Here is a 27,813-nt window from a genome sequence, read left to right on the forward strand (position 1 = left end):
CCTGAAGTGAAATTTGACATTATTGGCAAAGACTAAGAGTATTCAATACGTTTTAGACCTGTCTCCCAGTTACAGAACTATTTCCAGTTCTTTTTGATTCTCTCTCTTGCAAGTGGCAGAAATCATTCTAAAAATACAGCTGAGAATTAAAAAACAAAACAAAACAAAACCCAGAAAAGAAAATACACTTCCATTTTTATACTCTTTTTTAATGCTAATCCATTGCACATTCGCTTTAAAATAAGGGAGGTTGTATTATGGACCAGTGGACCACCACTCCAGGCTAGCAATCTTACGTGATCTCAGGCAATTTGAAGATAATACATTTCTGTACTCTCAGTTTATTGCCTTTCAATCAGTTTGCTAATAAATAAATACATGCTTCACACATTTATAGTGTAGTGGAGAAATGTTCAAAGTGCAAGTAATCAGACTATAACCAAGATTAAAAAGGAGGGAGGGAAGCAGCAGAGCGTTGGAGGAAGAGCGGGTGCGCGCCCCGGCTGCTGTCAGCATCCCAGCGCTGTGCTCTGCTGCCACCTGGGCCGCGCCGCCGGACGTGCAGGCGGCGCTGCTCTGTGGCCGCGCTTGCGGAGCTCTCGCGGGGCACCTGCAGCCGCCGCCTCCTGGCTGAGCAGCCTCAGGAGCTGGGAGTTGTCCTCCAAGGAAGTTTATGCATCTGTTGTGTTTAAATGCAAAACTTAGAAATATGTGCGGGAGGAGATTTTTTTTTCCTGCCCTTTTTCTTGCTGGAGGATTCTTCTTTCTTGTCCACCCTTATCTTGTTCATTTAATGATGAGAGCACTCAAATTTCTCTTCAAACGTATCAACCTGCATCCGTGTCCTTCCTATGTTGTGACCACTGGGGATCTGGAAGGAGCTTGGGAAGGAGCTCCCGACAGCCTACATCCACATCGAGGCTTTCAGTGTCATTCAGCTGCAGTTAGAGGTATCCTCATTTTCTTTTCAGAGAGGAAGAGAGGCAGAGAAGGGTTAGAGAACTATGATAATTTAATGAAAAAAAAATAGTATAAGAAAAGCAATGGAGTTTACTAATGTTCATGTTTCCCTCTCCACATCTGCATGTTACAGCATTGTCTTGACATCAGGCTCTGGGCTGGTAGTACTGAATTCGAAAAGCCTTTCGTGCATTTATTTTCATCTTTGAATTTCACAAGCTTTTCCCTCTCATTTTTAAGGCTCTCTTCTACTTTGGATGAAACATGTTCTGACATGCTGGAGTTTGCTGGTGGAAAATATTTCCTTTCACTACAAAGTGCATGTGTGAAAAAGACTTTGTGGGTTTGGTTTGGACTTTTTTTTTTTTTTTTTTTTTTTTTTTTTTTTTTTTTTTTTTTTTGGTGGGCGGGGGGGAGATGGTGTTTGAAATATGTTTCTTTCTTGCTTGCTGTTTCTCTGCTGTTTTTAATAAGCTGCAAATGAGCTGAATCTGGAGGACTGAGTAAAATAACACTTTTAGACCTGTGCTTTCAGCCACACCATGCTGAAGAAAGTGCAGAAGTTCTACATATGCCTGTGCGAGAGGGATTCAAGCAATGTATATGACAGTTTGCACATCAAACTCGTCTCAAAGTAGGGACCACAGGTGACTGCTCAGGAGATTTTTCCAGCTCCTGACCACAGAGGAGACATATTCAGCTCCCCAACTGCTCCTCAGATCTGGAGGTTCTGATGTATTTCCACTGAAAATAACCAAGACTAGAAAATGACAGATAATAAAATGACCCCAGCCAAGTAGCCGTGCATGCTCTGCTTCCTCTCAAGTAAGCAATTCCCCCGTAGGCTCAGGTCTCGGTACTCGGGCAACTGAAAGGGCTGAAAAGGGTTAAGCCGTTGACTTGCTTTGCTAGGCAAAGTTTGAGGAAGAGTATGTCTGATGCTGACTACGAAGCAGGCCCTCTTTGAAATCTGTCACCCTCGCTTTGGAGCTCTGCATCTCTGGTTGTCACCGGTGAATAATGATCACACAGAGATAAGATCACTCCGCGGCGTTGCGCCGGAGCCGCCGAGGGAAAGAGAAGAAAGGAAATTACAAGGCGCTTAACTGCTTTAGCAGGGTGTTCTTCGGTGTCATCGGTGAGTGTCAGGGTCAAATGACTGGCTGGACAGCAGCTTGAAAAGAGAATTTCCTTCCTCATTTCCTGGAGAGAAATCCTGGGTGGTGGTGACCATTGGCAGCTATGGGAAACACAGACATTGATGGTCATCTTTAAAATAATACCATGCCGGAGTCCAGCTTTTCTACCACTTTCTTCCCTTTCAACCTGCCGGACCCGGTGGGCTTTGGGTGACCTACCAAGAAGGATCCACCTCTGCAGCAGCAGGTAATGGCTAGTTAAGTCACTTTCTGGAATAAGACGATCTCTATTCGACAAAAATGTGTCATGAATATCTTTCTCTGTTTTGAAGTGGGGGCTGCTTGAGGGGCCCAGGGCAGAGGGGTGGGGAATGGGACAGGTATAATTCCTCCTAACCATCCCGAGCCTTGGGGGCAGTGCAGCAGCCTGTAGCTTTGCAGAATTTTAAAGCATTCCCACTTTCCTCTGCGACTGGGGGCACAGAGGGAGAAATAAATACCTGTGACCAACAAAGATCTGCTTTGCTTTATGTGATGTCAACAGGTTGCTAACATTGGGGACGTGAAGAAAGAAGGGATGGGTGTACAAAAGCAGACTTAGCAGATTATTTAATTTTATTTTTTTTCCATGAGAAAACACACCATTTCCCTATCTGCTTCAGGAAAAATATAAGTTATGCTCAAATAAGTGCTCTGAAAAGTATGCAGACGCTGGAAGAATAAAACAAACAACCAACCAAACATAAACCCCACAACAAAACCAAAACAACAAAAAACCCAAACCACAAAAAGATAGGTCTTAAAAAGTCAAAAACCGGCCCAGAACAGCATTTGAAAATAAGGTTATTCATTCGCCTTTGGATCCTACGGTGCACCAGATACTTCCATCCCTCGGGACCATCTGGAAGCTGCAGGCAGAGTGGACTTCAAAGCAGCCCAGTCTCCGAACCGGGGATATAGGTTCCTCCCGAGGGTCCGACCCGTGCCAGACTTGCTCCTTTCCAGCCAGCTAAGCCCAGCGGAGGGCCTCGGGCTCTTTCCCTTTCAGCCCGGATCCCGAGGGCCTAAAAGAGACCAGGGTGTCCGAGGCATTGCCACCGGGAGAGAAGCTGGGTCTAGTCCTCAACTCCTTTTCCCTCTCCCAAGTCCCCTGAGAAATGGCAGTTCTACCTGCGCTCCCCCTTCCGTACCCCCTCCCCCATCATTACGCTCATCTGCGTAGACTAGGGCACAACCTCTTCTCCAAGCGTGCAGGCAGCACGTCTCGGGGCTATCACACACGCGGACTGTCCTTGGAGGGCACGAAGTGGACAGCAGGATGGGTGCGATGCAGCAGGAGCCCCGCCAGGCACACTGCTGCTGGGCTATCACCGCACTCCTCTCGCGGCTCCGCGCTGGTCTTCTCGGTACTGCTTATTAAAGCCTTTGAAGTCGTGAATAATTTAGCCCCCCCCCCCAGCGAAGGGCGAAGGAGGTCCGGAGACAATGGCGAGTGATTCAGCTTTTGAGGTACGGCTGAGCAGAAATTGCAAGTAGTAAGCAGTCAGGGGTGAGGGAAAAGCAATCCCCGAGGCATTCCAGTTGCCTTTTCAGTTTCCTCGACACATGGCATTGATCAGCTCTCCTCTCTCCCATCCCTCTCCAGCCCCTCTCTTAAAGTAACTCACAGCCAAAGCCGTATCGTGCATTTTCCTAATGGAGGAATTTGAGCCAAATTGTCTTCGCAAGCTCCACGTCCTACCTTGACGGCTGTATCCTATCGCTCAAGTGCTTTTCGGCATTAAATAGTCTTAAGTCGACTTGTCAGAACAAGGTAATAGTTTGCTAGAGAACTGGGCGGCGGGGGAAGGGTTTCTCTGAAACAAGCGCAGGCAGCTCAGGATGCTCACACATACACACGCACAAACACGAACACGCACTGAATGTGCACAGGAGACATTGCGGGGGTGGGGAGCGAGGGGGGCGTTGTTAGAGCTTTAGGGCAAAAGGCGGTTTCTCCAGTGGTTTTAAAGTCCTTCTGACTGATGATGGAAATCAGATGGAATACTAAAGGAGGTCTGTCCGTTCCCTGAGGGCTGGACTTTCTTTTATTCTGTTATATTTATTTCATATTGCTATTGCCTACCTAAAAGTTCGCCGGGGGGAGGAGAGAAGGGGTGGGGGAGGCGGGCTTGTCGTCGGCTGCACATAAAATATCGCCATGTTGGTGGAAAGCACGGCTGAATTGCTAGAGGACTTCTCCCAGTTAGGACAGCAGCTCGGGTAGAACTCACACCCCAGCCTCCCTTTCGATAGACCCCAAAAGTCTCCGGAGCAGCGGGGCCAAGGCAGAGCCCCCCGCTAACGGTAGCGACATCCTAACCTCTTTTTCCTGCAAGCCCCAGGCCCGCAGGCTCCGCGGTGAGGAGCGGTGGGAGTCCCGGGCACTGAATAGCCCAACACAGCCCAACACGTCCTCGGACAGCGCCGCCCGCTTGGTTCCGTTCCCAGAGAGCTGGGGAGGAGGGCAAGTCCAAAGCGATTGAGCTTGCTAAATTGCCGTCAGCAAGCAATGGGTTAAAAAGCGGGGCGGGGGGGAGGAGGGGGCAGAAGGAGGGAAAAAAAAAAAACCACACCGAAAAAGCAACATCACAAAAAAACCCCCCTCAACCTAGCCTGACTTTGCCTCTTGGAAAGCTTTAGGTTGCTGCCCTGCCTTCCAAGCATTCTTTAAACTAGAAATGTGGGAGGGACTCCAGGAGCGAGAGAGATGGCTATCAACTGAATTCATTACTGTAAACATCTCCCTGGGGTGTCAGGCAGGGAGGAAAAAAAGGCACGACTTACATTAGCAGGGAATAGTCAGATCTGAGACATCGTTACTGCTAAGATCAGCCTGCAGTCGCTGCTAAAGGCAGGCGCAGGACTTGGAGAGAGCCAGACACACACACTCGCACATACACTCACATATAAGTGTCCGATGCCTTCTCCGACTTCCAAGGGTCTTGAGTCTCCTCCGTGCCTACTCCTCATGTGATCCTTTCATCATTTCCAGAGGACAGAAAGAAAGAAACCCCAAGACCAGGCGTACCCGCGGTCCATTCTCGTTTATTTTTCACTGGAGAAGGAGGAGCGGCGGGGGGAAGAGCGAGCGAATCGAGCAGAGAAAGTGCGTTGGGGATGCCAGAGCTGCGGGCTGCGCGCCGGAGAAGGAGGTGGCGGAGAAGGGGGGAGGACGATGCCGCTGCCTCGTAAGGGCGGAGGAAGGCACGGGGGTCGCTCCGGAGAGGCGGCGGCCGGCGGGGAGTGGACCCGCGGGGCCGGCCGAAAGCGGCGCTGGGCGGCAGCGCTGCGCGGCGCGGAGGGCGGAGGCCATACCGAGGAGCGGCGGCGGCAGCGGAAAAGTTTTGGTGTGGGGGGCCAGAGGTGCGGAGAGGGATTATGATTCGTGCCGGCGAGGGACTCCCAGATATCGCCAGGTACAGTTGGGATTTAATTTCTCTTTCTTCCCCTCAATGCTAGCCCTGGGCGATTTTAAGTAGAGATGCCGTATGCTTTCTCAGAGAAGTCGAACTTGAGGATCCGGGATTAGGTTGTGTGCCAGAAATACCGCCTCTGCCTCATTAGAGCCCCATGTCAGAGAGTGTGCGGCCCCGGGCACACACACGCACGGATTTATGAATGGCCGGGACAAGCGTTAGGAGGTTCCCTAGGTTATTTCACGCCGGCTTGCTGGTTAGGACTTGAAACTCGCAGCTGCAGCGGGGTCCCGGACCCTCGGTCGCGTTTCAGTGCGGAGTGGGCGGGTGCCGAACCTGGCCCTCACCCCGTGGCCCCCACACAGCGCCGGGCGAGGAAGGGAGATCCGAGAGCTACCCCTGCTGTGGGGGAGCCGGCAGAGGTCCTGTCTTAACACCACTGTTAGTATTATTTGGGACGTGGTGAATCTTTGAAGGTGAATCTTGCTTGGAAGCAGCAGTCGGCTTACCTTGGCGCTGGCAAGTGCTAAAAGAAAGCGAGGTGCTGAGCCTGGCACCAGGATCCATCAGATCCAGATCGCATGAGCAGCCTTCGGAATGGGACTGGTGGCAGGAGGGTGGAGGTGAGGTTAAGAGAATTAGATCTAGTCTGGGGAATACAAAGGAACCCCTCATAGAGCTGATAAATTAGGCGGTGGTTTCTGGGAAAACAGCAACGAATATTACGAAGGGTGTGTGTGTGTAGACAAAAAATGACAGATTGCAAAAATTAACAGCTGAAAAGACCTCTTCAGAGCATGAGGTAAAAAAACACAAAAGGTAAAGAAATCAGAAGTGAACTTAGAGAGTAAGACTCTCCATGTTCTTTTAGGAGTGGGAATTGGTTAACAGGAGCTTTTCATTAATTTTAATGGAGGAAATCTCTTTTAAAGCTTACAATAAGCTAATAAATCCAAATTCCTGTACTCTGCGTGTAAGATACTGTCTAGGTTTCTTCAGATGCTGCTTTTTGCAATGCGGAGCCGAGTTAAACAGAAGGGGAGAGGTTCCTTACATGACGAACAGGAAAAGATATTAAAGCAAGTCAGACCTCTCTTCACACACACACAGATGTCTATATGTGCACAGAAAGACAGGGTGTGTGTTAAAGAGAGATTTGTTTACTGCATCAAACTCTACTGCGCTTGCAGGAAAATGAAAACAGTTCACCAAGTTGAGATTGATCATTACTTGTGTTTAAAACACCCAACCAATCAGACAAAATAACCCCCAACAAACAAACAACCCCCCCCAAACCACAAAACAAAACACCAAAACAATGAGAAAAAACCCCACAAACTTCCACGGAGTTCATTCCTTGCTTGATTTATTGACATGTTCTTTCTGCTGAACCACCTTTATATATTTGTAGTTGAACTTCATAGCTTCATTTCAGATATATGCATTTTTGGAAGGAGAAAACTCTATGCTGGCATTTTTAAAGAAAATTTAAAAGGTACCCTACCTATACCTCTATCCACCTTTTGTTCCTTTCTTCCTTTAAAGAGTCAATGTATGCAGTGTTATCACTGAGACATAGTTTTTGCATAATCAACCCCATGCTACAGATGTCATTTAAAAGTTGCCACTTTTAAGTGACAAAAGGGATGTTAAAATGTTAGTGCTGATCTTTTTCCTTAAGGTTATGTCAAAAGTAAGACTTCAAATATCATTTCTGTTTGTCAAAGATCTATTTAAATGGTTGTTCTCTATTCTGATACAGTAGTGAGGCACTTAAAAGCAAGAGCGTGTAGGCCTGGAGTACTATAGGTGAAGTATAAATGCAGTGTCTGGAAAACTACCTGTGACTAGGACAGTCATCAGTGTTTCCTGAAGTCTAGGGCTGTAACAAGAAGTGGTTCTGGAATGCACTCAGTGTTCTTACAAGAATCACTCCACATACACCCTATATTTTGTATAATGTGATGTTATCTATGTTTGGCTTTGAGAGTCTGGATTTAATTTGAACCACTGTTACAAGTCACATTTGTATCTTGGCCTGATGGATAGCTTGATTTAGGATGTAGACATACCTCCTTTGCGCAACCCTACACCCTCACAGTTGGAATCTGCATTGCACAGGCTATGGTTTCCTTCAAAAGTCAGGAATGTACTTGCTTTTAGCTGCTTAAAATAGCTGTATCTGAAGTGTAGTAGGTCATTAGGGCTGACTTACCTACCTTTCGTGCAGAAAAGAAAGATACAGTTTTGCCAAGTCAAGAAAGCAAAAAGGACTTCAAATAAATATCACTATCAGACTTTTCCTGCACTGCACTTTCTGTTTAAAGGACTAGAAAGAAGGTATACTTAAGATAATATTGCTTCCACGAAGGCGAGAGCTTAATTTCTTAATCATTTATGCTACCTCTTTAGTCTCAAAATAAGCTCTCTTTTCACTACATTACTTGCATGCTACTTCAGACTTTTACCAGAGGGATTCAAATCCAGTCCATTAGTGACCTCTATCTGTGAAAAGTATGTAGTCAACAGTGTTCTACTCCCTTTTTCTTCATCACGGTAGCAGATTGGACACACAGGCTGTAAACGGTTTTGGTTTTTCATTCCTGCAAATCACTTAGCTGGTCAGGTTATCAGTGTCATATCCATTGCAGATAATGTGATTTCCCAGTGCTTTTAAAAGAGGGAAACGAGAAAACTCATCTTTGGTTCCAAACATGAATCCAGAACTTGAAAAGAACTCGAAAAGAACTCCAAAACTATTCCAGCTATTCTAGTAATAATATGATGAACATTTGCAAAAATCATGAAAGTGTGAAAGTATGCTATAGCATTGAACATCAATAATAAAGGAATTACATTTGTGTTTGTCTGATGGTTTAGTACTTGCTCTGAAGCAGGCTAACTCAATGTGAAATTTTATTGCCCCCGAGTGCTTACATAATAACTGAAACTTGAGACAAACACTCAGACCAGATATACTTTAAGTAGACTTTATAGTAGCAGGGTGTTTAAAAAATGTACAAAAAAAAAATCCATCTGTGTCTATATTAGGACTACATGTCAGAGATCAAGGAAAAGGAGGTCTTTATAAACAGATGGTCTCTTTTAGGGGATTATTAAACCCAGCTTCCCAATACTAATTTGTCTCTTGTTTATATCCTCAGCTATATTCCATGTTTTAGTTAGTGATTGTAAATGGCAGTTGAAGACTTGATCAGCAATATCTTTGGGTAGGTGAATACCATTGTTTGACATTTCCCAGATTGCAGCTGATTACCTCAGCACTTGGTAATATGATGTTTTAAGGTGTTTCCTTCCCTCCCCCTTGGGCAGTCTTTTTAGAAGTCTTTCTGCCAATTCTTTTATTTATTTTCTCAAGAAACCAAAAAGGCTGGAACTTGCCTTCGAGGTATAAAAATTGCTTTTTCTTTTGATAGAGTCAATGTGGGTTTTGTTGTGTTTTGGTTATTAAAATAAAAAAGAATAATAGATACTTATTATTATAAAGAAGGCTAATTTAACATACACTGAAGATAGGAGTTTTAGGTCCTCTACAGTTATGTGCAGCCTACATCTTCAAGTAACTGACATATTTTTTTAAAGAGAAACAACCACAAAAAAAGTCATCATTAAAACATGTCTCTTGACATGTGTGCATTATTCTTTAATTTAAAGCAAGCCAAGCCTTAAAACATAGGTAATAGTCAGGGAAGAAACACTTGAAATAAAAATTATTTTCTGTTTTACAAATCATTGCAATCACATCAAACAGTATGTGCCAGAAATAGTGCTATTTAGATATTTTTCAGCCAGTAGTGACAGGTGTTGGCATCTTCCTATAACTTCTTTTGTTTTTAACTGATGGTTTACCAAGCTAACAACTTCCTCCCAGCCCTGATGAATTCCTTCTTCTGACATCACCCTTTGAAATGAATCAAAATTAAATACTGGCTACAACTTAAATCAAATTCATCAATTTAGCATTCCTGAAAACTTAATGATACATAAAGAGTTTGGTAAAATGCCCCTTCTAAAAAGAAGTATTGTTCTAACAGCTTTTCCTCAGACATACCTCCTGTATATTTTAGTTCAAGCTGTAGCTTCTTTATTAATTTGTTGTAAAAGAAACCTTTTTGTAGTCTAGTTTAATGCAAAGATGTATTTATAAAAGTATACCATACAGAGAACTGTTGATCATGTAATGGCACACTGTCATTGAAACTGATCCTCTAGCCCTTTGAAACAAAACTCAATAGGCTTTTGATGTACAGGATCAGATAGTTGCTAGAATTAGTCCTGCAAAGTGACAGTTTTGCTTTGGCCCCAGGTGATACATGGCTTGCTTTCAGTGGCCCTGGTCAGTGTTTTGTAGGCTATGGCCTTTGCAAAGCAGAATATTAAAGGTCACAGATAATATTCTTCTGGCTTGGCCTTCAAGTCAACAGGCCACTTTCATAACACTTAATCACCAGCTACCTATTCACAAGGTAAAACATTATAATTTGCTACCACAGCTGTGGATTAAAGACTGCAGTAAAATATTTTTGAGGAAAAGAGTAATTTTGAAAGATAGTTTACACAGTAATCAGTGAATGAATGTAATGGTCTACATCATGATGTTACTGGCCCAGACAGGGAGATATTTTGACCCACAGAATACAGAAGAGGGCATTAGTTCCTTTTATCATCCTGTATTTGTGAATGTATCACAGTGAAAATTTTTCGATGAAGGGGCTGAAGTCTTTTTCTTTGGTCAAAATTCTTTATTGTGGCCAAGTTGTCATAGGTAATCTAATTTCCTTAAAAATGCAAAATCATAACAACAAATTGGTTCCTTCCTGAAAACATGTTATCTATGACTGGATTTATCTGAAGCTATTCCATAACATTTATTCAGGCAAAATTGACATTGTTTAATGTCAGGGATCTTGAGGGAGAATTACAGGCAAAAGATTGTGAAATTTCATCTCACTGATCCATTAGTTGTTCACTGTCATGTACTTCTGTATCCAGCATGGTCTGGGCAGGCTGATGCTAGACACATCTAGTAAATATTGTAGACCATATGGAAGTACTACATGACTTAAGAGCAGGAAAGGTCAGAGCTCTAAATGAAAAGCCTCACCAGCACCTTCGGAGATCTGAAATCAGTGCATGCCAGTGTCACTCCCAGTTGCTGCTGGCACATTTTTCATTTCTTTATCAAAGCCATAAGGGAAAATTGAACTGAAGAGAAGAGCTTTTTCTCAAAAGTGTGTCCAATCCTACTCCACATAGCAGCACAAGTAGCTCATACCTCACTGAGCTGTTCCATAAAGTTAGCCAAGAAATAAGCGAAAAAGAGTTTCCGTTGAGGAAAGGATGCAGTGGTTCTGCAGTGTGTCTTAGCACTAGTAAGAGCCTTCAGTGATTCTTATACAGTCTTCAATCTTCACACTGACTGCAGAGGACCATATCATGGCCAAACCAAAGATCATCAGCCACATGATTGTAAATTCAGAGTTACAAGTATTTCTCTTGAGAGTTCCTGTGTGTTTCTGCTACAGAGAAAAAGAAATGCAGCATTACAACTGTTTCAAGATAACCATGGCATTCACAATGTCACTGAAAGTTATTGCAACAAAAACAAGGAATTACTTTATACCAACATCTTACAGAACAAGAGATTTAACATACAGAAATGAAGGGTTTATTTTATATATGTATATATTTGGTATTACATATGCAGGTGACTGTGATTTTGTATATAATTGCAGAGGTCTCTGTGATACCATTCAAAGCATATACAATTCATTTTCATTCAAAATTAATTTTATTGATGAACTGGAATCAAATTGAGGATAGATCCTGATATTTTTCCTCCATTGAGTTGGAAGTTTCTCTGTTAGGTAAAACACTCAAGGTGCTCCCAAGAGGTGTTGCTCCCAAGGTCAATGGAAAGACTGTATAGCAAACTTGTGCTTATGAAATAGAACTTCACAGCTGAAAAACTGCTTTTTAAATTTATATATTTGATTCCAGACTCAGTCCTTCTCTTTCACTGGCAAGTTAATTTCACAGACACTCTTCTCATGATTAGAGATTACTCATGTGAGTAATAATTTGAATATGCCAAAGTGATGTCATTTAGCCATAATTGAAGATGATACAAACTCAGCAGCATGTCTCTGGTTATGCTAATGCATATATGCTTTGATCAGTAGTTTCTTCATGTGTCTATGGAAAAACAAGCTACATAGGTACAAGTTATTTAGGTGACTAGGACTGTATCTGTATTAGGATTGTTACAGTGCATAGGAAGTAGATGCAGCCTACATAAGGATGCTTCTCTGAAAGCTATCCATAGACCAGGCATTGGGTGTGTATATCATTTAGTGAATACACTTTTGCTAAGTGAGATGGTTTTAATGAGGCTGTTACATGCCTGAAACACTGAAACCATGTGAAGTGTCTCTAAATGAATATTTGTTAGCAGTACTTTATAATTTAATTTGTGATCTAGAAGATTTTGCTTAGGTGATGCTTCTTGTATCATTGAGAGATTTGCATCCAACTAAATGTACTCCATTTAGCAATCTTGTCTGCCTGGTTTCACAGGCCACCTCATTGACTGATCTTGGTTTAACCTTGTTCTTTTCTTTTAACCATTTAGCTTTGGAGTTAGTTGCAAATGCTCCTACCCTAAGCATTATTTCTTGGCCCGTATCAGTTGAAAATTTACTGCTTATTTAATAATTTGTTAGAATTATGTAAAAAAAATCAAATCACTTTGTTGCCTTAATTGACATGAACTGGAATGGGATGGTTGGAATACTTCAATTTTATGTTAGTGCTCTATATGTATATTGTATCATGTTGTAACAATCCATTACTGTAAGCCCTCATGTTATTCATTGAAGGAGAAAATCTGGAGATACTGTAAGACATATAAGGTTAACCAGCAGCTCACAGTCACTTTTCTAATACACATCACATTTTCATTCTTGTTTTAAATATTATCAAAGATTTAATCTGAAACATTTTATTCTTTGAACTACCTATAGAAAAGTAGTTTCCAACAGAAAATAATTAAACAAGTAGAAAGGAATATTACCCACATGATAAATTTCTCCTTCTTTAAAACAAGTTTACCAGTCTAACAACAAACTACCTCATACTGAAGATGAGTATACAGTAAGAGACTGCTAAAATTTAACAGAGTATAAACACACACATACAGAGTAATTCCCAGCTGTGTTGCTAAATTCTGTGTATCAAATCGGTATATGCCCAACAGCAGTTTTTGAAATAGCTCATTCTGGCCCTGTGCCATGCTTCTCAGTGAAGAAGTTCTTCCTGAAGAGGTTCAGCAGTAAATTGTAAAATGTGTTTTGTCAGTAGAAGGCTTTTCTGGTTTTATTTGAGAAATTACTTTCACCGAGTGACAAAATTAACTTCAGAATCTTACTCTTTAGTAGTTGTGCAGCAGAATAACAGTCTTAACTCAGAGAAAATTGTCTACAACCATCGCTTTGAGAATACTTTGAAAGGAAGATGCAAAATAGATACTTCTTGGAAAAAAAAAACAACAAACAAACGTGCACCTTGAGTGTCTCAGGCAAGTCCTTTATATTTGCCCAGAGATGCCTAAGCCTCCATGGCAGAGCATCTGAAAGTAAGATTATTCTAATTGATTTGTTCATTTTATGCTGTAATCAAAACGTCTTTTTAATTCATGTGATATTGTGTGTTCTTAATGGTAAGCATCCACACATGCATGCAGAGACACATACACAAAAAATGGAGAGAAGGAGAACAACAAAAGATAATTCAGCAAAATTTGTTACCTTCTGAAGCTTAGTTAACGTATTTTTTATTGTTATACAACTGAATAGCAGAGCATTCTGTGATATTGTAGCCTTTTGAAATGGAAACTATATATGAGATTTTCTAGTTTGGTAGTTTTCTTTTGTCCCCTTGTGCTTTCTCCTCACAGACAATAAGAACTGTTCTCTCAAAGAGTACTCTGTTTAATATAGTTTTTAAAAGAATAGTGCAATAGGATTTCTAATTTTTCTCTTTTTTTGAATGTTGGCTACAGGGTACCGAACCCCTGCCTTGACACTACTTTTTAGTTACACGTAATTCCAGTAAAATGCAGTGATTGAAAAACAGATAAAAAACAAAATCAGACCAAAACCCAAAAGAAACAACCAAACTCAAACAACCAAAACCCAAACCCAACCAACCAACCAAACAACCAAATAAACACACACAAAAAAGCTCTCAACAAGCAGCAAAACCAAAACAAGCTGGCAAATCCAACCAAAACAAACCCAAAAGCAAAACCGAAGGAAATACAAACCCACAGCCCAGGAACTATGGAAATCTCCTTGCTAGTAAGATGACTGTTTTCTCTCCCACCCTGGATAATGTTATCAGTATCAGTTTAACATAATATTTAGTACCAAATATAGGTTTCATTTAGACAGTCTATTGCCACAGTAGTCAAACACACAGCTCTATGCTCAGATCAGTACAGTGACTCTTTATAAATCTGGAATAAATGAGATGTTAAACTTGCTGCCAGCAGCTCTGGCAACAGAACTGTTGATCTGCTTATATTCTTTTTCCTGCTGAAATTTCTTATCAGCTGTTCCGTACATCGTACATGGTGTGACTGTGGTTCTGCAGATAGAGGGACAGAATGACTGAAAGCGGATGGATGATATGTGCATAAATAGGTCATAAGTTACCAACTGTGAGGCTTGAACTTGAGTGCCAGGAGAGACGATTATAAATTTTAAAATCCTTATAAGGATAAAGAACTCTCTAGGTAGAAGGGTTTGGCTTTACTTCTTTGCCCTTCGCTTGTCCGAAGTTGAAAGTCTGTAAATCAGTCTTTATGGACAGAACTTACTCTGAAATTCATAACCACTCATCTCGGTGACAGTGATGGAAACTCTATTGGATAAAATACATAGGTATTCTAATTATGAACTTCTGGTATTTAGAGCTTCCCTTAGGCCATCAGTATCTCATATGCAATCATATTTTACAAGCTGCTGAACGATTGTCTTGTTATACATATGCTGACTGAGAGAAGGCATCCTACAGTCTAGCCAACCAGCTGCAGAAAGATGATCTTCTAAGCATTAGAAGAATAAATCTTTACATTTTAGATACCATCAATATCAGTACATGAGCTATTTAGATCTCCTTAAGAAATACTTGATGATTTTGGGAAGAGGTCTTTAAATATAACCCTGTATATTCTCCTGTGTTTAATGATAGCCATGTTTGAAAGAAAGGCATTCTTTTGAACTTGTTCAGTGTTATGCTAAAACAGCATTCACCTGCTTACTGGAATGCAAAGACTTGTAGCCTGGCTATAGAATTTAAAATCCCTTCCACTATCTGGGGTACTTTTATTGACATGTACTTATAGTCTCTCCTGTTTCTTTCTCTCACATTTTTTTTTTTTAATACAAAAATACATACAGCAGTATAGGCTGAATCAGAATTCTTAGTTACATCTTCAGCTAAGAAGAATCTCTTTCAAGTTGGAATTCATTCTGTTTTGACTGTCAGGTGCACCAAGGATACAAAGTATTCTAAAGACACTTTCAAAACTAAAATAAGCAGTAATTCTGATGGAAGCTTTTGTTTGTATTTAAACACCTGCCTTATTATTTTTGCAGTTCAAGTATTGCAGTATTTTGCAGAGGGAAGATAAAAACAGGAAGGGAAAGTGACTAGAAAATAACTGAGGGAAAAACAGGATGAAAGTGAGTAATCAAAATTATCCAGACAGAATGAAATGCAGAGATATGCACTTAACTTTCTGTGCAACAGGAAATCAGAGTTTCCTAATGATCACAGTTTTAACCACCTAAGCTGTTAGTCGTCTGCAAGGAAGACTCTAAACTGCCATGAGAAGGAAGGGTAGTGCAATGCACAATCTAGGAGGAGCTGTGGGGCAGAGGAAACTATCTGTGAAGTTCTCTCAGTTCTTTCTGTGGTGGGCATAGCACATGTGAATCATTAGAGTTACTGCTATCTCTGACTGTGTTAGCTTTAAAACAGAACCCTTATTGGTGCAGTGAGTCTGGTTTGGTGAGCTTTGGTGTACTCCTTTATGTTGTGACCCTAGAAACTGTGCATGTTAGCCATAAAAACAAAAAGAAGTACATACAGAAAAAAAGATGAGATGGACAAAGCAATTAGTGAGCAACCAGTCTCAAGTTTTCCTCTCAGGCATGTGTGTATACATAGAAAGTCCACTCTACATAGACAAATTGAGAGCAGGTAACTAACTGTATTTGTTATTTGAAATTAAACAGATTCTGGCAGCTTTTATGTTGCTTATATTTATCATGTCTTCAGACCTCTCACCTGAAAGCTTAGAGATCCTTTAAGTAAATAAATCCACATCTCAATTAGGGGAGCACTGTGGAAAATGCAGTAAGGGCAAATGGCATTGAACTAATACTTTATTATTCTTTCTTATAAGAAACAGGCTGGAGGAAGGGGTCATTTCTACAGTAGAAAGAATTGTGATGTTACTTCTGTATCACCAGCACTTTCAGGCTGTCCTGTTAATTAAATCATTGTCTTTATCAAACATTAATCAAACTGTGTGTGGACCTGCAGTATATTCTTTTCTCTTGCAGAGGCCTGCAGTATATTCTTTTCTCTTGCAGATGTAGGCAAGGCAAATTCAACATTGAGTTCTAAAGACTGACAAGAAGTAGTGCACACTGAGAAGTGAACTGGTACTAGTTGCAGAAACTCCCTGCATGGTTGTACATATGGGAAGGTCTTACCAAAATACCACAGTGGTCAGCAGCACCAAACTAGGCACTTAAGGAAGGAGATAATTTATGGGAGAGCTAATACTAGAGATTTATGTCCTTGCTTTGAGAGGGTGTGTAATGTTTTAATTATTTCAACATTCTCTACAAGTTTTTTGGTAGCAATAATATTTGGCATACATATTGTCATATGTAATTCTACTTCTTTGCTTACTTGCAGTCTTGCAGAAAGCCTGGTGAAGAGCCTGGCTATAATTCAGTTACCACAACTGTAAATGAGAGAAAAAACCCATAGTGAAAAGATAGGGCTGTTTGGGTTAACGTTATCATAGAATCAACCAGGTTGGAAGAGACCTCCAAGATCATCCAGGCCAACCTGTCACCCAGCCCAATCCAGTCAACTAGATCATGGCACTACATGCCTCATCCAGGCTTTTCTTCAACACCTTTAGGGACGGTGACACCACCACCTCCCTGGGCAGCCCATTCCAATGGCAAATCACTCCTTTGGCAAGAACTTCCTCCTAACATCCAGCCTAGACCTCCCCCAGCACAACTTGAGACTGTGTCCCCTTGTTCTGTTGCTGGTTGCCTGGCAGAAGAGACCAACCCCACCTGGCTACAGCCTGCCTTCAGGTAGTTGTAGACAGCAATTAGGTCACCCCTGAGCCTTCTCTTCTCCAGGCTAAACAATGACCTTCATTCTTTCAGCTCAAGCTTCCTGTGACTAGCAAAAAACAATTTGACTGGTCACAGTCTGTCATTGCATGGATTTTCACCCACATAGGACTAGCTGCTGCGTAGATTAGTTTGTGAATAGCTCCAAGACAGGTATGGGACTGAACTGCATTGTCAAAACTGCTCCAGGGAGCTTGTGTGTGTGCTTCACTCAGTGATATCTGTCTTTCCTTTTCATGAGCACTGCAATTTAGCCAAATGTGTTTTTCAAGTAATTGTTTTCAGAGAGTTGGAGGAAAAAAAAGATACAAGTGAAAATTAAAATTCTCTGAATTATTTCTTACTAGCCAACATTTAATTCTTGGGAACAGGACTAATGTGGTGGCTTCTGATGAATCTTTCTTAACAGTTTAAGACAAATAACAAAGTGTAATATTTTTGAAGTAAAAGAAGAAACAGAAAGACACAGTTTCTCCTGTTGAGTACTTTTTTTGTGTTTCTGTTTGAAATCCAGACAGTGATGTAGAATAAATGAAAGGTGGACTCAGGTAAGCCCACCACTATTAATAGTGTCTCATTTTTCCAGACGCTGTCAGAAGTGAAAGGGTTTATTAGGTAAGAAGAATGAACTACTCTTTCACCTCCACATTCTCTTCTACCTCTGTTCTTACAAAGTAGAATTAAGCCAAAGTTATGTTGTAGAAGTCCTTGTAAAAAGCACATTAAGAGAAACAAACTGCATTATTTTTTTTGACACAAAAAGAGGTAGCACCAGCAAAGAATAGAAGGAAAAGTTAATAACAACATTTGATCAAAGAAGCACTGATACACAGGCAGATTCAGAAAGGCTCTTGATATTGGCTATGTAGTGCTCACATAAATCGGGGCTGGGCAAGTTTACAGCAGCTGAATATCCACAATATAGAACAACAGACTTCTCTATTGAGTTCCTTGTTAGAGCCATGACTGGAGGCCAGTCTTCCTTCTGTTGCTTTAAAGGGAAAGGCTTTTATTCTGGGAGCTGACACTGCTGTTTGTGCCCTGGCTGACTCTGAATCAATGATTTAAGGAAATGCTTGGGCATAGAATTGCCAAAGGTCAGGTTTAAAGTATGTTTCTAGTTACTTGCTGCACAACTTGGAGTACCAGATTCATATGTGGACATGGTTATGTAATTTATTGAAGCATCTATTTATACTTCAGTTATATTATATCTGTCTCATAGCAATTGCTATGTCCCTTGTGACTGATATATTTTCTATGACACTTTCCACACATTCCGCTATTGCTATATTAGATGAAGCTTGATTTTTCACATGCACATGACTATCGTGGGCATGCAGTATGACTAAAGATTTTAGCAGACTAAACTTCATTTCCTGTTTCCATAGGACTACAGACATAGTAGTTTTATCAATGCAACTCTGGGCTTTTGACACTTGTGTTAAGTTTCAAACTGATAGGTTTTAGCAAATTAAATAAATTCTCTTGCTGTGGGAAATCTCTACTGCAAGACTGGGGAGAATAATACTAATTTGCCATTAAAAAAAAATCAGTTAAGCCTATAGTTGTTCATATTTTGATGGACACATTGTTTAAGAAAGATAAGAACAGTGTGAGGAAATTAATGTTACTGGAGATAATTAAGTACTGCTGCTTTGCAGGTGAATATTTACCTCCATAATCTGTAGTGAGATTTTATACTTCTGTCTCCAAAGATATACAGGCAGCAAGGTGTGTGGAGTTTTGGTAGCTAGTAACTGGTGGTGTCTTTAAATGCACAGTTTAGCAGCCCTTTACTTGTGCAATTATAACTGCTTCTGTGCTACTAGTGAATGTCTAAAAATAAATGTTTAAAAATGCATTTTGTCAGTAATTGTTTCCTTCCTAAAAACTACTGCAGTGATTTACAGCTAGATATAAAACAATCTGAATAATAGTGAGCAATATTATGTCCTGTTCTATTTGATCATACATTTTGTTCATCACTGTAGTAGCCCAATACCAACCTGTAAAACTTCAGTGAAAGATGTTTTTACAAAATGCTTCTGTGATATTTGATAATATAAAATGACATTATTTCATGCAGATAGTTAATAATAAGCAATGTGAGACCTGGCCACTTAGAACTGATAAGCTTTAAATTCCTTTCTGAACATGAAATTCAGGGCAGTGGTTTGTACCCACAACTAATTATAAGTGCATGGATCATAGTTACAGCTCCACTGACTTTAAACATAGGAACAACCTAGATAAGCAGTTCACAAAATGATATAAATTCTGCTTCATATTCCATCTACAAATAACAATGTTGCAAAATTTACTTCCCATGGATTAGAAATGCGATACAAAATATCTGTCACCTTTGCTCTCTGTCTTTCTAGCTACTACCGTAACCTCCAATGCTTAAAACCCTAGATACATTAAAACCTAGATCTTGCCATCAAGATTAAAGGGTTGTACTTTCATGGTCGTATGATTCTATCTATTTTAACATCTTTTATCTGAAAGAAGGTACTTTATGAAGGAGTCTACAGGTTCACTAATAGATATAGATACAAAGCTGTCCTTTTAAACTGTGCGGAAATGAGATTAGAGCTGATCTGATGAGAAGCAAATCTCCTGTTCTTTCACCCTAGTTCATTTCTTCCAGGTAATTATAAAAGTTAAATTCATCAGCTCAGTGTACTGCTTGCTTTTCAGGCAGCTTCTGTATGAAAACTTTTTGTCATAAATAAGGATGTGTGCTATATAATTGCTTATGGTCATATGGGGACCCTTATTTCTTTCCTTTCCATGTACTGCAATGCTGCAAATAAAACTAAATAACTCCATATCTCATATTACTGGTCTGAAACAGGACAATTTTTCTGATAAAATTTCATTATTTAAATCTTCTCATGGTAGACCACTATTAATAAGGAAAAAATAAGTATAAAACCTGATAAAATATCGAGAGCTAATGTGTGACTAGCTACACATTCACCACTGATTTTTTCCAGTGTAAATTTAGATTTATTCTTCTGCTATCTAGAACTACTTTACATTTATATAACTGACAATGAAGAGATTTACTCCATGGTTCAAACTTTCATCCACAGAGTAAAAGAGAAAGAAGATGAGCATTCTTAAACCATTTCACAGTCTCACTGCAAAACATATATAGGGCTGTATTTTAATAAAAATGCAATGCATGTGCAGGACTTCATGAAATGTCTGAAGTAGAGGGTTTATGAATCAATGCAAAAACATCAATGCACTGACAAATAAAATGGCTAACTACAGAGAACTGCCTATTTGTACATCATATCTCTAGTGAAATTTACAAAGCAGATGCAAAAATCTGCACCATTTTTTTAGAACAGAAGCTAAACATTGAGGCCAAAGAGAATTTCTAAAAATTCCCCCCTTTTTTTCTGAAACATGTTAAATTTTCATTAAAAATACCAAGTAATAGTGAAACGAAAAGAGAATTCTTTACTTTTCAATATAAATCGTGAAAAAAATTTGCATTCAAGAAAAAATAAAGTTTTCACATTGCCTGAGTCAAGTTTCTTGGTTTATTTTCATGATTAGTATTCAATCCTGTAGTGAAACTCACACACATACTTAGTATCTTAGTAGGTGACTATTTTGCCACTTGAGTTGGTGATTCTCAGGAGAACCACAAAAAACCCTAAAAACAAAAAGGTCCAGCCAAACAATTGCCTACTTCAGACCTCATGCAATCATTAAAATTGTTACCATAGTTAAATACTCCTAGCAAAACTACAGCTTCACAATAAATAATTTTTCCATATATAAACTGGATATGGAGCAAATAGGGGGAAGACATCACAATGTTGTCCAGAAACTACAGCAAAAATCTGAAGAATACTGTAAAAAAGTGACTATTACTCTTACAACTTCTGTATATATCACCTTTAGCAGAGAGATTTAGGCAGCCATGATTGATTTCCAAGGCTTTTGCTCTCCATTATAGCAATGTAAGTCAGGAGTATTTTCTCATGAGTATTTCAGCACATATAGAGTATTGATCCAGAGAGAACTATCTCCACATCACTTGAATTTAAGAATATCCGAGACTGTTTTTAGTTCTCAAAGCTTAGAATGAGGTCACTGTACTTGTTTTGCAGTTATGCCATGCCAAAACAATAGAAATTTCTTTGATTTTTTTTCTTCTGTCTTTCCCCCTCTCCCCACAAAGTGCCTAAATTATTATTCCTGTGAGCTGCAGGCCTCCATTTGATATTGCACATGACACTGGCTCCTTCTATTTTCAGCTTGATCAAAAATAAATTTGTGAAGAGTCCCCTTTCCACAGCTGAGGCCAGGTTATTAAAAATCCTGTATACTTTCAATTCCAATAGAAATCAATAGGTTTTGCACATTGTAAACATTTTTCAGAGTCCCTCTACATATTTAAACCCACAGAATTGGCTCTTACCTACCTCCATTTGACAAATCAAGAAGCATCACCTAATACTGCTAGATTTTGAGTGACAAAGATTTAATTTCAAAATATACTATGACCTAAAATAGAAATTTGAGACAGTTTGAAATAAAAGCCATTTCTGGAGATAAAATTTTCTCATACAGATGCTTTGGATCAGTTGTAGCATAGTCCACAAAACAATAGTAATAAGCTATAAAAGTCAGAAAAAATGGGTAGCATGTTGGCTGGCATACAATGAGAATTAAAGCAAAGACCAGTTTCCTTTGGTGAATGTTGATATGAATTATTAAATGAAATAGTGGCAAAATACAGTCTGTCAAAAGCAGTTTACTTCTAGAGACATGTGAGGAATTAAAATTTATTTCAAAGGAAAGCTTTTATGCGTTGCAACATCTTTGCTTGCTTGAATTGCACAACTTACCTTGGTACTAAAACTTCCCAAACTAATTTCCCAAATGGAGGACCAGTTTTATGATTTTTTTTTTTACAATATCTGAACTTTTTCTTCTCTATTGTTTTCTGGAGAGAAACTAACATAATATTGTAATGAGTGTGACGCCAGTGGGTTGAAAGCATATCATCCGGTTACTGTTTTACTGTTGAGCATATCGGACTCTAATTTGAACATATAGATCTGTTCCTCAATTGGTTTGTATCAATATAATTTTCTTGCCTTATAATCATCTCATCATTAGATGGATTATCTTAGGATTTGAACCAAGGAGTCAACTCCCACCTAGATGGTTTGATCTCTAGATAACTGGCTTTCTAGAGGAGTAAAAAACTAAAGGGAACATCAGATATTAATGATCATTTAAATTTAACATCAAGTTATGAATTTTCTTTGATGCTATGTTCATAATTTGCTTAGCATTTTAGAAATATTTAAAAAAAACAAAACAATTTTATTTCATGAAAGAGGGCATCTAAAGTGATGAAGACTTACTTATTTGCCACTTTAAAAGCTACTTTGATTTACATTACTCCCTGTTACGTAACCAGCCCCATGTTATTTTTTATTAATCTGGATTTAGTCTATTTTTAGGGACTCATATTTCTAATCAAAATAGCTGGGTATTTAACATAAGTGACTGAAGTTCTTGTACTCAAAGACCTAGGTGAAATGTTGGCCTTGCAAAAAGTCAATAGAAAGACTTCCCATTGTCATCAAAGGAATGGAGTAACTTCCTCTGACTACAGGTTCCATATCATTTGTGCCTACTTAGTGCTTCAGTCAAGCACTCCATTGAGTAGCTGCTAAAACTTTCAAAACGGTTACAAGCCATTTCTCATGGAACAGAACATCAATTCAACAGAAAGCCAGGTGTAAGCACTTGTGATCAGATTGTTAGTTTTGACCTTAATGTGAAGTCCTACAAGCCACCTAGAAGGGATATATTCCTTTCCTTCCTGCTCACACCACAAATACAACATGGGTACTGAGAGAAGATGGACCTCAAAGCCAGACAAGAAATACGATAGAGGAAATAGGAATCTAAGCAAGTATGTCTTAGTACTATAATTTTGATTCAGTACTGCATGTTATTTTTCAGCAAAGCCATGTAAAAAGAACTTTGAATTTAAACAGTCTAAAGAAAGTTGGAAGAAGCAGGTGTCAGTGGTTGCATGTGTGTTTTACCATATAGACCATTTACCATTCTGATTGTTCTTTGAGAAACTGAAAATCATGATGCTTGTCTCACTGCTGGAATATCATGTTTGCTCTTTTAGCATTTGTCTCAAGTAAGCAAAACATCAGGAAATTTCTCTAAAAGCAAAGATGACAATCTCCAAGAAATTACGGAAGCATTAATTTCAGGCACAAACAAAATTAGCTTTGACAAAGGGCTGAGGTACTAGTGACAGGACTGGTGTAGCTGGCATAAAGAAACTTCCTTGTCACTTAAGATAAATTAAATCAGTTTAGTCATTTTAATAGCAGAAAGAAATGATCAGTGTTGTATACTGCCATAGTGTTCGTGTCTTCTTTCACAGAGAACTGACTGCTGCACTGACTACAACTTCATTGACTTCAGTGGGAGCTATAGGTGCTTAGATTAGAAGGTAGTCATAGACTCAGAGTCATTTTAATTGGAAAATACCTTAAGATGATTGAGTCCAACAATTATCTGACTCTGCTAACTCGGATGCTAAACCATGTCTCTTTGCACCACATGGTGATTCAACAACCTTCCTGGGGAGTCTATTCCAGTGTTCAATAACCCTTTCTCTGAACACATGGCATTAAAATAACAGCAGCAGTCTATTGAATGCTGGCAGGGTTTCTGTCCAGCCACCTATTCATAAGATCTGTTAGGTATATATTGAAGTGCTTGTATCCACAGGCCAAATTTGCTAAACTATTACAAATGCCTAAGTTTCCTTTCACTTCAGGAAATCACATCGCATGAGTACATATGCTGCATCAACAGTTAAAATCACAGACTCTAGAAAGAAAATATGATCATTTATGATACTGAACTGTGCATTCATCCACTTCTCCTTTCTTTTCCTGGTCCTGTCTTGTGCCTATTGTGCACCTCCTCAAGCTCCTTCTCTTCCTAATGGACTTCAGTGCAGTTCAAAATAAAGCTCATAGCAACAGAGGTAATGCTTGGCTGACATAAACTGCTACGGTGCACACAAGACATGGAGTTATATTTTATACCTGGATACTTTAGGTGGCTTAATAACATCAATATTTATATGGCCATAAACTGAGCTTGAAGCAAAATGTTTATATACTGTTATGTTTCCTGCAAGTGTTCTTCTGTCACATTCATTTATGGCATTTTTAAGGTAAGCATACAGCAGAACAAATCCATGTGGATGGAGTTTCCAGTATTTTATAAAATTATAGCTCTAAAAGTAAGGACCTTTATGTAGCCATCTGCAGCTTTAGGCAGTGTCTTCAAACTCAGAGGTTCTTTGAGATTATTAATAGCAATAATATTATCACAGTAATGTGAGAACTGTAGCTGTCCAGATTGAATGTCACTGGTAAAACTGCACTGCAAGAAATGCCCATCTGTATTGGCTAAAAAGATAAATATTAAAAGGAAAAATAATTCCCTCCCTTTCAAGGCATTCTCAAGAATTTTGAGCAAAATTATAGAAAGTTGGTAGAATCATAGACTCATTCAGGTTGGAAAAGACCGCTGCAATCATGAAGTCAAATCGCTGACCCTACAACAACCTGTTCCTATGCCTGACAACTCTTTCTGTGGAAAAAGAAAATTCCTAATGCCCAGTCTGAACCTACCCTCCTGTACTTTGAGGCCATTCTTTCTTGTTCTATCACTAATCCCTGTGAGAAGACCAGCACCAGCCTCCTTACAGTGCCCTTTTAGGGAGTTGTAGAAGCAATGAGGTCTCCCTTAGCCTCCTCTTCTTCAAACTAAACAGCCCCAGCTCCTTCAGAGACTCCTCATAAGATTTATTCTCCAGGTCCTTCACCAGCTTCATTGCCAGTACAGTTAAGAAGTGTATTTTTATCTGTTTATAGAGAAGCATAGCAATATGCTACAGTTTTGAACCAAGCGATTGGCACACATTGGTAGTTTCACACCAAACAATTGCAGCTTCTAACAGGTTTTCACTTAATTTCCAGTGCATTACAGTCTAGCACCTTAAATTAAAAAAAAAAAAAAAACCCAAACCAACAACAAACCACTATGAATGAGCATAGATCACAGAATCACAGAATGCCAGGCTGGAAGGGACACCAAGGATAATCTGTTCCAACCTTTCTAGGTAACAGCAGTGTGAAAATGAACTGGCCCAGAACCCTGTCAAGCTGAGTCTTAAAGCTATCCAGTGCAGAGGGCTTCACTGCTTCCCTTGGGAGAGGATTCCAATGTCTGACTGTGCTCATGGGGAAACATATTCTTCTGGAGTGCAGTGGGAGCGTCCCCAGCAGTGACCTTTCCCCATCACCCCTTATCCTTTCCATGGGAGTCCATATCAAAAGGGAGTCTCCACCATCCCAGGAGCCCTTTATGTACGGACCAACACCCTTTATGTACGGTCCAAGGCCTTCTCTCAGCCTTCTCTTCTCCAAGCTGAACAAACCCAGCCTCTCCTCTCATGGCCGAGTTTCCAGTCCTCTGATCATTCCCGTGGCCTTTCGCTGGACACTTTCCAACCTCTCCACATCTTTTCTTGTGCAATGACTTCTTTATCTTTGCTGGTGATGCCCTTATTGAGGAAGCCCAGTATCCTGTTGGCTTTCTTTGCCACTAAAAGAGGTTTCTGCTCTAGTGAACAGACTTTTGCCACTGTATCCAGAGTCCAGATACCTGAGTTCCTTGCCTTAGAAGATAAAAAATAAATTATATTTTACATAAGACCAAATCCCTTCAAGTAGAGACAAAATATAAAGATATGTTGAAGTGTAGAAGAAGGGAGAAAAAGGACAAGAAAAAGAAATACTGTTATGATCCATGGAAGTAGAGAATGAAACACTCTGCACTTGTCTTTCCAAAATGCTTAAAGCTGGAATGAAATTTATTATGTTCCCATCTTCCTCTACAGGCTAGCTTCCCCCACACAGATTGACCTCCCTGGATACATCGTTTCAGGAGTAGTGTGCTGTGGAAACACCAATTGCAAGCTATAGTGCATTTCTCTATTGGCAACATGACATTTTCAGTGGGAAAATGCTAACTTTAAGACAGTTAAATACATAAGTTTGGACTGATGTTAACAGGCCCCTTGGAACAAGCCTTACTCTGCAGAAAAGAATAGTCTCTTCCAAGGAGAATGGCATTGCCTGTGCCAGCCTGAATTTAGGCAAGTGGCTCTACCCAGGCTACAGCCAAGAGAAGGTCTTGCCTAGTGGTCTTCATTAAGCACCTCACATTTGTTGTTGTTACTCCTTTGGAATTTTAAGTCATAAACCTCTGAATCTTATGGGGTGCATTAGAGTGCTGAAAAAGAGAGGCTTTGGTGTATGATCTGTTCAGTAGCTTTATACCTTTAGCCACGAGGGAACAAATCAATAAACTTTCCAATTTACACAAAACACCTGAAGAAATGCAGCTTGCAGTAATGCTGTGAAATGAGGTTGCTTAGTCCATGTGAAAATTAGGACAGTTTGAAGCAGAAACACACATGCTTTGAGATAATAAATTGCAAAAACCTTTGGCTGTCAAGCAACTTAATAAAATAACATCCTGAACCACAGCATAGCCTGACCTGGCTTAACACAGCCAGGATTTCACCTTATTCTGTAGTTTTATCTTGTTTACAAAACAAGACAGAGTTTTGACCACACTAACACAAACAAGTGTCAATGAGATTTGAGTTTGATTCCATTTTCCTTGTTAGGGATTCTCAGACATTTCCTCCATGCTAATTCAGTTTTTCCCAGGCATTGGAATTGGCTGCCCAAGAAGATGGTGGAGTCACCAATCCTGGCTGTCTTTAAAAGCCATTTGGATGTGGTGCTTGGGGATATAGCTTAGGTTGAACCTTGCAGAGTAGGATTATTTACTGGACTTGATGATCCTGAAGGTCTTTTCCAACCTGAACATTTCTGTGATTCTGTCTCACAGTTTCACAAGTGAGCAGAAGGAAGCAGCTAAACAGAGAGGAGCTCAACCAAAACAAGAAGGCACAGCCAGCACCCGTGGGCTATGTTAGAGCAATCATTGAGTCTCTGTCCTAACTAACCGGGGGGCCACCAGGCCCCCCGGCCTTTTTGTCACCACCACCAATCACCCAGTGTGTGCACCATGGGTACTCACCAGCAGTGACAGGAGGAGGATCCCTCTGCCCAGTTGGGCAAACTTGGGGCTTCTGCCTCTCCTGGGGCTGATTAAATAGGGGAGTGGCAGGGAGGGCAAAGTGGTCACACCTGGGGTGGGAGGAGACTCCAGCAGAACCCAGGTGCTCTGGGTTTAGAGGAAAACAGGGGAAAATGGGGAGTGGGGCGGGAAAGGTTCAGATATGGTGGAAAAGGGGAATGAGCTGGTGCTGAAAGGAGGGAGATGGAGAAGAAAAGGATGGAGATGAGAAGAGTAAGATGGAGAGAAATTGGAGAGGAAAGGAGAGAGATGGGGGGAAAGTGTGATAGAGAAAAAGGAAAGAGAACTGGACTGTAGTGCTTGTATTGAAACCACCCTTTTCATGACCAATCGACCAACCCTTTCACAGAATCACAGAGTTGTTCAACTTGGATAAGACCCTCAGGATCAACAAATCCAACTGATAGTCCTACTTTGTAAGGTACACCCTAAACCATATCTGTAAGCACCACACCCAAACAACTTTTAAACTCATCGAGGGTTGGTGACTCAGCCACCTCCCCTGGGCAGCCCATTCCAAAG

The 27,813-nt window shown here is 40.2% G+C and overlaps 1 protein-coding gene and 2 long non-coding RNA genes across 5 annotated transcripts in view; 1 reads left to right on the forward strand and 2 right to left on the reverse strand.

Moving 5' to 3' along the window:
* Positions 1 to 2,683: 2,683 nt before the first annotated feature.
* Positions 2,684 to 5,123, reverse strand: LOC135179428 (uncharacterized). 3 transcript variants are annotated; one of them, XR_010304004.1, is made up of 2 exons: positions 5,046 to 5,123; positions 2,684 to 3,163 (listed from the first exon to the last, which is right to left on the reverse strand). It is a non-coding gene; the product is annotated as an uncharacterized LOC135179428 (long non-coding RNA). The 3 variants fall into 3 exon arrangements; XR_010304002.1 differs by lacking the exon at positions 5,046 to 5,123 and adding an exon at positions 3,841 to 4,179; XR_010304003.1 differs by lacking the exon at positions 5,046 to 5,123 and adding an exon at positions 3,767 to 4,179.
* A 348-nt stretch (positions 5,124 to 5,471) lies between these two features.
* The window catches only part of FLRT2 (fibronectin leucine rich transmembrane protein 2), a 68,046-nt gene continuing 45,704 nt past the window's right edge, over positions 5,472 to 27,813 (forward strand). Inside the window, exon 1 of the mRNA XM_064151204.1 lies at positions 5,472 to 5,557. The gene's annotated coding sequence lies outside the window, so the exon portion shown is untranslated. The remainder of the gene's footprint in view (positions 5,558 to 27,813) is intronic.
* On the reverse strand, positions 10,300 to 27,335 carry LOC135180883 (uncharacterized). Its single transcript, XR_010304592.1, has 2 exons — positions 27,232 to 27,335; positions 10,300 to 11,097 (listed from the first exon to the last, which is right to left on the reverse strand). It is a non-coding gene; the product is annotated as an uncharacterized LOC135180883 (long non-coding RNA).

The sequence above is a fragment of the Pogoniulus pusillus genome, chromosome 1, assembly GCF_015220805.1.
Source record: "Pogoniulus pusillus isolate bPogPus1 chromosome 1, bPogPus1.pri, whole genome shotgun sequence".
NCBI lineage: Eukaryota > Metazoa > Chordata > Aves > Piciformes > Lybiidae > Pogoniulus > Pogoniulus pusillus.